This window comes from Saimiri boliviensis, chromosome 1 (genome assembly GCF_048565385.1).
Source record: "Saimiri boliviensis isolate mSaiBol1 chromosome 1, mSaiBol1.pri, whole genome shotgun sequence".
Lineage (NCBI taxonomy): Eukaryota > Metazoa > Chordata > Mammalia > Primates > Cebidae > Saimiri > Saimiri boliviensis.
This window is the reverse complement of record NC_133449.1, coordinates 207,385,059-207,394,132: the sequence shown is the minus strand read 5'-3', so window position 1 is coordinate 207,394,132 and position 9,074 is coordinate 207,385,059. Positions and strand designations below refer to the sequence as shown.

Below are 9,074 nucleotides of genomic sequence, written 5' to 3'. Positions count from 1 at the left end.
AGAAAACTGAAAAAAAAGAGGGAGGCTTACAAAGGAATGTCCATCTCCATCTACTTTGTAACACTGCCTGAGACCAATTCTGCTGCCTGTAAATAAACCCTTCCATTCTTTTTAGCTGCCAGAATTTCTCCAGGAAGAAACTAGACCCTTTATCCTCATCAGCTGACTGGTCACCTTTTGCAGTAAGATCATATCATTAATATAAAATTAAAATAATCAATACAGAGAGATTACCATATTCAGAAATGATATAAGTTTAATAAGGTTCTTTCAAGGACTATTTTTCTTTTAATGAGAAGAAAAGGAGAAATTTGGTTCAGGAAGGCCCCTTCTAGCCTCTTGAACTTTCAGTGACCTAGCCTTTTGAGCATTACAGAAAATAAGCAGGGGTGAAAGAGGTATTATAATTAAATTGGATGTAGTATTTTTGTAAGTAAAACTGGGACACTAAGGACTAGTCTTGTGACACAGAATGCGGGGACAACTTCAGGTGGGGTGGAGCCCTGAGGACAGTGAAGAGGGAGGCTCCTCCTCACCTAAGTGGAGGCGTTTGGCTCCACTGCTCAAGCTGGCCTGCACACAGAATGCAATGCCTTGGGGCTGTTAGTCTGAGGCTCTGAGGCAAGGCACACTACTCGGTGTCTGACAGTACAGCTAAAATCGGCTGTGCCAACCAGGACCCTGAAGGCGTGAGAGGTCACCATCAGGTTACATTTAGAAGTGCTGTCCCAACAACTCTCACACATTTTTTAAGGCAAAAGTATAGTCACCCACTAACCCACTAAAATCATCTTGGCTCAAAAACGTACTGCACTGAACTTAAAAAAAGAGAGAGAGAGAGAAAGAAAGGAAGAAACCACAAAATGCCATTGCCCAGGACTCCTGCCCCTCCACATTTTCTTCTCTCTCTCACACCACACACACACACACACACACACACACACACACACACACACACACACACACAGTCGTATTTCAGGGAGGGTCTCACGTGCTTGCTTTCCTTAGTAACCCAGACCAGGAGGAAGAGATGTGACTTAGGAGATGCCTAAAGATGAAGAACAGCCCGGGGATCCGTAAACAGACCCAGCTCCGTGTCTTCTCGCACTTTGTCAGAATCGGTTTCCAGAATGAATTTTTCATCACCGGCGTAGAGCTTAGGGTCATATGCCTGCCTTGGAATTTGGGTTGGGAAGTGGAGCTCGTGGACGCATGCTCTAGGTCCTGACCAGTCTCCCCAACTGCTCGCTAGGAATTCTGTTGGGAGGCTGTACAGACTTTCCAATTGATCAACAGAGAGCATTGGTGGTTTCCCAATGGAGAAACGGATTTTCTTTCTGGGAATCCCCCTACGGCCTAAGGGCTTTGCCTGGTATCCCACAGCTCCTCTCTCGCATACCCCTTCGGTTCGCACCTTCTCTCCAGTCCACTGGCTTCTTCTTATTTTCCTCAGTGTCCCTTCTCCGAACCTCCCCGCTACCATACCAGGTTCCAAAGCGAAGGAGTTGTCTGGAAAGGCCAGGGCTAGGCGCGGTGGATCCAGAGCAGCTCGGTACCCGCGCTACAGGGAGATGGGGTGGGAGAGTGTGGGGGAAGGGAGGATGGGACTCCGAGAGACCGAGAGGCGGCTGGGCAGGCGCTGAGGATGGAAGAGGCGCGGTGAACGCACTCAGACGGCTACCTGCAGAAAGGGAGAGACCGTAGCAAATACCTGTCCTCAAATAAACGCATATCAATGTGTGTGGGGGGTCAGTAATGCACATCATCAAACCTCTTAAGTATAAAACCGTCCTACTGGAACTCTCCAGCCCCGCCCCCACCACCCCACCAGTGGCTCCCTGCTTTCTCCGGCTTTGGGGTGAGGCTAGGGATGTGGGTTGCTCCAGAGTTCCCTGCCCGCAGTTTAGGGGCGAAGTGATCGGTGTGTGCGCGCTAGGCACTCTGGGGGGTTAAAAAGATTTCCCAGAAAGGGATGCAGACGGAGGTGGAAAGCCAGGCTAAGAATGGGATACCCACCTCCCTCCCAGGGTCGGAGGTGCGAGCTGGGAAGCAATGAGCAGACCTGATCTAGGTGGCCTGAATCTAGGGACCAGGCAAAGACATGGTGTGAATAGAAATCACACATTTCCCACGCGTTCAGCCCGGGTGCTCTGCCCTCCACTCCAGTTCCATGCACTCAGCCAGGTCCCCAGGCGGGAGCAAGGGCTGGGGGTCCAGGGGTCCTTCCTTCTCTCGGGAAACGTTCTTCTGGCCCGAGACTGGGCGGAGAGAGAGTCGGACATTTTCCTCTGCCTCTCTCCGGACAGCTGGCGTGGCCGCCTCGCAGGGCCGCTTCCAGGGACACGACACTCAGGCGGTCAGAGACTTTCAGGCCCGGCCTTCACTCCCTTCCCCGGGGCACTTGGGCAAGAGTTCTAGCTCTTGGCTACCTCCGGCCCGCAAGTGAGTTCACACACCCAGCACACGCGATCCCCGCAGGGGAGCCCCGGGAAGCTGCGCGCAATCGCGGGGGATTCGCCGGGGCTCCAGTTCCCAAGCCCCGAGGCCCCTGCGACCAAAGAGGCAGGGCGGAGCAGACGCAGCCGGCGTGGAGGCGGCGAGAGCGGGGCTGGCCCAGGAGCCGCCCCGGGGGAGGGACTGAGAGCTGCCCCGAGAGTCCAGGACGCGCAGCGGACCCGCTGGGGACCCGCGCGCGCGGAGGAGAGGGAGCCCCCGCCACTGCCGCGCCCGCCGCGTGCTCATCCTGTCCCCGCCCAGGGAGCCGGAGCCTCCAACTAACTCCGCCCGCCGCTCCGCAGCCCGCAGGCTCCGGCTTCCGTCCGGGACAGAGCCCGTGGCCGCGCAGGTTGGTGTCGCTGCCGCCGCCGCCGCCGGTGCGAGGCGGGCTGGGCAAGGGTGAGGGTGGGGGCGCGGAAGGGGGCCCGGGCCCGGGATCCTGCCGCCTCCAATTCCTGGTGCGCCAGGTGGTTGTGGCTTTTTCTCCGGGGCTGCCCGGGTCGGGGTGGGGGGATGGGGTGGGGAATCCTGCGCGGCGGCCAGGGAGGATTTTGGGGACTGAGCCGCCCTCGCATTTCCCAAACCTCTCTGACCACCGTTAAGTCCCTGGCCAGTTTGTGAAGGCTCATCCCCCGTCCTGTCCTCACCTCCGCACTTCTCCTTGTGCCCTTACCCTAGGGGGTACATTTGTTCATTCGCCGCCTTTTCAGCCCCCGACTTGGAGAACTCTTGGTGACAGCGAGAACGTCTCCTCGGTCCCCTGCCCGCCCTGGAGTCTAGTTTGGGGAAGTAGAGGCCGCCGCGTAGTAGCGACCTGGGGTGTGGAGTAGGGGCGAGTGCCGGGAAACAGTAGAAATTCCCTGCCCTCTTTCTTTCCCGTCCCTGCCCAGCGTTGCTCTCTTCCTGCTGTTTTGCCAGCCTCGCAGTGTAATACGTGGGCGAAGGGCCATCGCCCAGGCAGAATGGAAAGTATCCACCACTTGGAATACTACTGAAGTCTAGGTTCAGTCACTTTCCCAGCTGTGTGGCCTTGGGACCCGCCGCATCTGCAAAATACGCGTCAGTTCTGCCCGCCGCTGAGGGTCGTTGTGGGCTCCCTTGGGACGACTTAGGGTATTACGTGATTTTGAGCACGGTCTCTTGTCTCGTGCAGCTGCCTGATGGCAGGTCTTGTGTTCTGATCGTCTGAGTTCAGTCCTCTGGCTGGGATGTGATTATCTCCTTGGGTGATTTGGTAAGTAGCTTTGTTGGTCTAAAAGGCATGTGTTCCCGGAACCGGTCGTTAGGGTTCTGAGTTGAAACCGTCCCTTCCTCACCAATCCCTATGCACAAAGCTATGGGCCTTACATCCTGTGCCTCTTCGGTCATTGAAATTGAAATACTGGGAAGATCTTACTGGACTTTGTTTGCTTCAGATATTTCACATTCTTTACAATCTCTTTTCTATACTAGGTGCAAATTTAAATGTGGGGCTAATTTCTAATAATCTAGGAAGGAGACCTTCATTTTGGTAAAATCATACATTTAGCTCAAATGACATGGGACATACTGTTTGTAAATTTTCAGTTTATAATCATAGGCACAGAAAAACATAGGTCATACCATTCTAGTTACTTTATGAAGCAAGTAAATGGCCTAAAAAAATCAGCTTTACTGGACGTGAAGGCTGCAGTGAACTGTGATTATACCACATACTGTTTGTAAATTTTCAGTTTATAATCATAGGCACAGAAAAACATAGTTCATACCATTCTAGTTACTTTATGAAGCAAGTAAATGGCCTAAAAAAATGAGCTTTACTGGACGTGAAGGCTGTAGTGAACTGTGATTATACCACTGCACTCCAGCCTGGGTGATGGACTGAGACCCTGTCTCAAAAATAAATAATCAGCTTTAGAATTGATATTAAATGATAAGCCCTGTTGTTCCTGCATTCCTGACTTAATAGGCATTTTCACTGTGTGATGCACTCTGCTATATTATTTAAAGATAGATATAGAGTATGTTTCTTGTCCTAAAGGGCCTTCCAATGTAACTTAAAGACTATATAGTTTTATTTCATTTTTTTATATGAACAGTCTTCTAATGATTATACATGGCAAACAGAATGAGGTCAAGAATGCATTATCAAAGGCTCTTTAAGATCATTTGGTGAGTTTACATAGTAGATTGGAACAAATAACAAGTTTGTTAAGACATTGCTTTCTAAAATAAAATGTCATGTGTTTCTACTTCATCAAATAGAGCTGCACTTAAAAATAAAATGAATTCTGCATTTTTAGAATGAAAGCTCTGAAAAACATTCTATACATGTATGATATGCTTATCAAATGTTAAAAGCTAGAGAAATTTTAATTCTAACGTCATTCAACAAGTCAATAAAATTGGGATGCCCTCATACAGTTTTTTTCTCAACTCCCTGAAGTTGGAAATTATAATGCCTAGAAAAGTATACAGAGATTTAATGTAAGATTTTTAATGAGCTGGAGCTTAGACACTTAAAGGCCTGGCGGGTCCTGAAGTGACTCTGGAAATTTGACTTTAAAAGTTACAAGACTTGGTGAGGCTGAGTGCGGTGGCTCATGCCTGTAATCCCAACACTTTGAGAGGCTAAGGTGAGAGTATTGCCTGAACTCAGGAGTTAGAGCCTGGGCAACATATTGAGACCTTATCTCTACAAAAAGTATTTTAAAATAAAAATTAAAAAGCCAGGTGTGGTGGTGCATGCTGGTAGTCCCAGCTACTCAAGAGGCTGAGGAGAGAGGATCTCTTGAATCTGGGAGGTTGAGGCTGCAGTGAGCTGTGATCATGCCACCACACTCCAACTTGGGCGGCAAAGGAAAAAAAAAAAGACTCTTAGTGAAAATTTTGCTTATTTTTAAAACTTTTTTTTTTTTTTTTTTTTTTTTTTTTTTAAGCTCAAGGCAAACAATGAGCAAGAATTCCACCTGGAATTGACCAGGGACCTTGACTTTCTGCCTAGGTTGTATTTTGTTTGACTCAGCCCTGATGCTCTTCTTTCTCCTAGCAAGAATTTATCTATCCGCTATGTGTAGAATTTCTTAGGCTTTACGTACAGGGCTTTGAGGGCTTTGATTGGACTCTCACATTAAGGCATGGCGGGCTGAGGTGCACTCTGAGTGTTAACTTTACATTTGGCCTTATTGCTCCATACCTTTGTTTTTCTATTTGTGCAATGAGATTAAAGATCCTTGTTACTGCCCTGGAAACTGTGTCAGTTGGTGTAATAGCCATGAAAGCTTCTTGTGTGTATAAGAACTTTCTTTACCATTTGAATTCTTTTCATCTGTAAAAGCTAATTACTAAAACCACAGAGAGCTCAAAAGACAGGGGCTGTGAATAAAGTTGCTGTTGGTGTCATGTGCTCTTAGGTCCCTGGCAGAAATTTCAGTCATCATGTATCCCTGCAATTGGCTGTAGTGTTACAGAGAATAAGGCCTTCATCTTATCCAGGGTTTAATGGTTTAAATCTCCAGAATGGAAATAATGAAGTACTTACCTGAAAGGACTGTTGTCAGCATTAAGTGAGCTAATCCGTGTGTGGTTCTCAGCACATTGCCAGTATATAGCTGTTGCTCTATGGCTCAAGCAGTTATTTTAGTTTCTCCAGGGTAGGGGGAGAGGGGAAAGGAATGGCATTTCAGTGGTCTGCATTTTAGAAATAAATACATATATTAAAATATAAATATACTCTTCCCCAATATTTTGAAGTAGCCATTCATCAGCTAACTTGTTTCATTCATTTATGCAACATGTGTTTTTTCAGCCCACACGATGTGTTTGGCTTTTTCCTAGGCAGTGACATTCAGTGGTATACAAGACAGTTGTAGTCACTGTCTTATGACTTAAAAGTCTAGCGAGGGATGGAGATTTGTAAACAGAGAATTATAAATTTAGAAAGAACATATTTATAAAATTGTAATATCGTGTGATTCATGGCATGATAAGGGTAGTGCAGAGAACCTCAGAAGTTATGATGGGATGGCAGGGTCCTGGGTAGGTGAGTGTCACACAGTACATCATCTCGTCCTAACTGGGTTGGTGGTGGTGAAGGAAAACTTCCTAGCAGCACGAATACACGAAGACCTGAAGCATGAGTGGTAGTTAGCAGCTAAAGAAGTGGGAAGACTGAAAGAGTGTTCTAGACCAAAGGAAGCGTGATGCTTTAGAATGGAAGTCAGGCAGAAAATGTAAAAGAATACATAGGTAAGAGCAGCAGGGAGAGGCCTGGCAATATGGAGAATCCAGGCTGTCTAAAGGGAAAAGTAGATACTCAGTTTCAGCCAAGTATTGTCGGGTTGGGATTCAGGCCAATTGTTGCCAGATGCCTTGATTTCTAAAGAGGAGCTTAAAATTCATATTTTATAAATATGAAATCTCCCAAATATGAAATAGCCCAAATGTTTTAAAAACGATTCTGTGGGCCAAACCAGATCAATCTGTAGTTGGAATGCAACCTAGGGCCCCACTTTATGACCTCTACATGTAAGAAAATGAGAGGCGTTTAAGGTGGCTCATGGCATAAACCTTAAGCAGACAAGCAAGGGAAGTGCTGCAGGTAAGGCAGAGCCACCTCATTCGGGGCTTTGCTGAGGGGTGGCCTAATCCTAAGGACAGTGGGTGACATTGAAGACTGAAACAAGATTAGATTTGTGTTACAAGATGAATTCTAGCTACTGTATAGAGAATGAGTGGGAGGAGGCAGTAATGGAAGAAGGCTAACCATTTGGAAGCTTACTGTGATCATAGGAAGAAATTAAGTATGGCTAAAAGCAAGGTACTCAAGCAGGAGGGAGATGAGTGGATTTCAGAGATATGTATGATACCCATATGTTGGGATTTAATTCCACATTACTGACTCAGACTTTTGCATGTCTTCTGAGCAAAGGCATTTACTGCTTTCATCCCAGACTCTCTACTCAAAGACATTTGTATAGTACATAGTTTTGGAAGATAGAGGCATTCTTTCCCTCTGGAGCAAAGGGCAGGTAGATTTCATCATCCAGATTAAAAGATTCAAGTACCCTAAGCTCAGGGTTTCCCTCTGACGATACAAATCATTGAGTGTCCACTTCACATCACATCAAGGGAACTGAGTTTCAAGAGACTGGTACAACTGTGATGATACTACTGCTATTTTTGTGCGTAGTATAGTCCTTTGTTTCTGATCCTAGAACTTCCTGTCTTCTTGCAGCATCCTCATGAAACTGTGGCACACTAATTTTGTTAGCCTGAATGTAGGGTAAAAATCTCAGACCCTTAGATATTGAGAGCCACTAGCCACATTGTCTGTTTAAATTTAAGTTTAAATTAATTAAAATGAAATAAGATTTTAAAAATCCATTTCTTCGTTGCAGTAGCCACATTTCAAATGCTTAATAGCCATATGTGACTAATGGCTACTGTACTGGGCAGAGAAGATGTAGAAAATTTCCCTCACTGAAGAAAGTTGTATTGGACATTGCTGGTTTAAAGCCTCAAATTTTGTTTGTGTTGGTCAATAAGTAGAGACACTAGAAGTTGTTGATTTTGACAGCATAAAAATGACGTTTGGTCTAATGTCAGATTCATAGGAGTCCCTTTAATACAGAGAAAATATTTTTGTTTGCATAATGTATATAGTACTTAGTTCAGGCCTCTTGGGGAAAAAAAAGTGAAAAAGTATCTACAGTGTTAATTTGGAGACTGGGCAGACTGGGACCATGTGGCAACAGAAGTTTTACATATAAATAGCATTACTCAAATCATATGTGACCGTGAGATTAGGATCTGTGCCCAAAGGAGCTTGAACTTCTGAATGCTGTCTTGAGCTTCATCTACTAACCATGCTTAACACAAAACGACAAGAGCTGCATACTAACAGTGGGGGTCTGGAGCATAGCCAGTCCAGCAGCACCTAGGCAATGCCTGCTGCAAGCCAGCTGTGCTGACGTGGACTCACAGAAAGGATGGAGGGCAGGAACAAGATTTCTAGACGGCTCTTGTTCAGAGTTTAAGATGATAGCTTCAAGAGAAGAAGGAACTGGACTCAATAATAGAATATATAATACTTTAAAGTACAACTTTAAATGACACCACAGAATTAGGGAGAAATGCCAAGAAATAATCAAAGCAGCAGATCTGCTTTCCTATCAGATAGGAGAAGCTCATTTTGTGGAGGGTGTGGACCACAAGTACTGGAAAGTGAATGCACAAAGAATGATAGGTCTAGCCAACAGTTGCAGTAACAAAGGACAGTTTTCACTTGCATTGAGTGTACAGTTGACTGCTGCATGTACAGCACAAGCAAAACAAAAACAGTGGTAGAAATAAATAAAAGTAAAGGCTGAGGCCCTTATGGAAGAATCATATGACTACCTGCTTTTCTCCATGGCTAAAAATGCCTTATCATAAATTTCTTTTTTTTTTTTTCTTTTTTTTTTGGGGGGGGGACAGAGTTTCGCTCTTGTTACCCAGGCTGGAGTGCAATGGCACGATCTTGGCTCACTGCAACCTCCGCCTCCTGGGTTCAGGCAATTCTCCTGCCTCAGCCTCCTGAGTAGCTGGGATTATAGGCA

General features: G+C 46.2%; 1 protein-coding gene and 1 long non-coding RNA gene across 10 annotated transcripts in view; one reads left to right on the top strand and one right to left on the bottom strand.

The window, feature by feature from the left end:
- Window positions 1–236: 236 nt before the first annotated feature.
- On the bottom strand, window positions 237–2,618 carry LOC141580676 (uncharacterized). The gene is made up of 2 exons (XR_012512989.1): window positions 2,017–2,618; window positions 237–1,681 (listed from the first exon to the last, which is right to left on the bottom strand). It is a non-coding gene; the product is annotated as an uncharacterized LOC141580676 (long non-coding RNA).
- Window positions 2,619–2,728: 110 nt separating this feature from the next.
- Window positions 2,729–9,074, top strand: part of PAM (peptidylglycine alpha-amidating monooxygenase) — a 282,041-nt gene continuing 275,695 nt past the window's right edge. For 7 of the 9 annotated variants that reach the window (XM_074383152.1, XM_074383150.1, XM_074383147.1 and 4 more), the window contains exon 1: window positions 2,729–2,845. The gene's annotated coding sequence lies outside the window, so the exon portion shown is untranslated. Of the gene's footprint in view, window positions 2,846–3,649; window positions 3,731–9,074 lie in introns of all 9 variants that reach the window. The other 2 variants (XM_074383118.1, XM_074383109.1) reach the window with 1 other exon arrangement.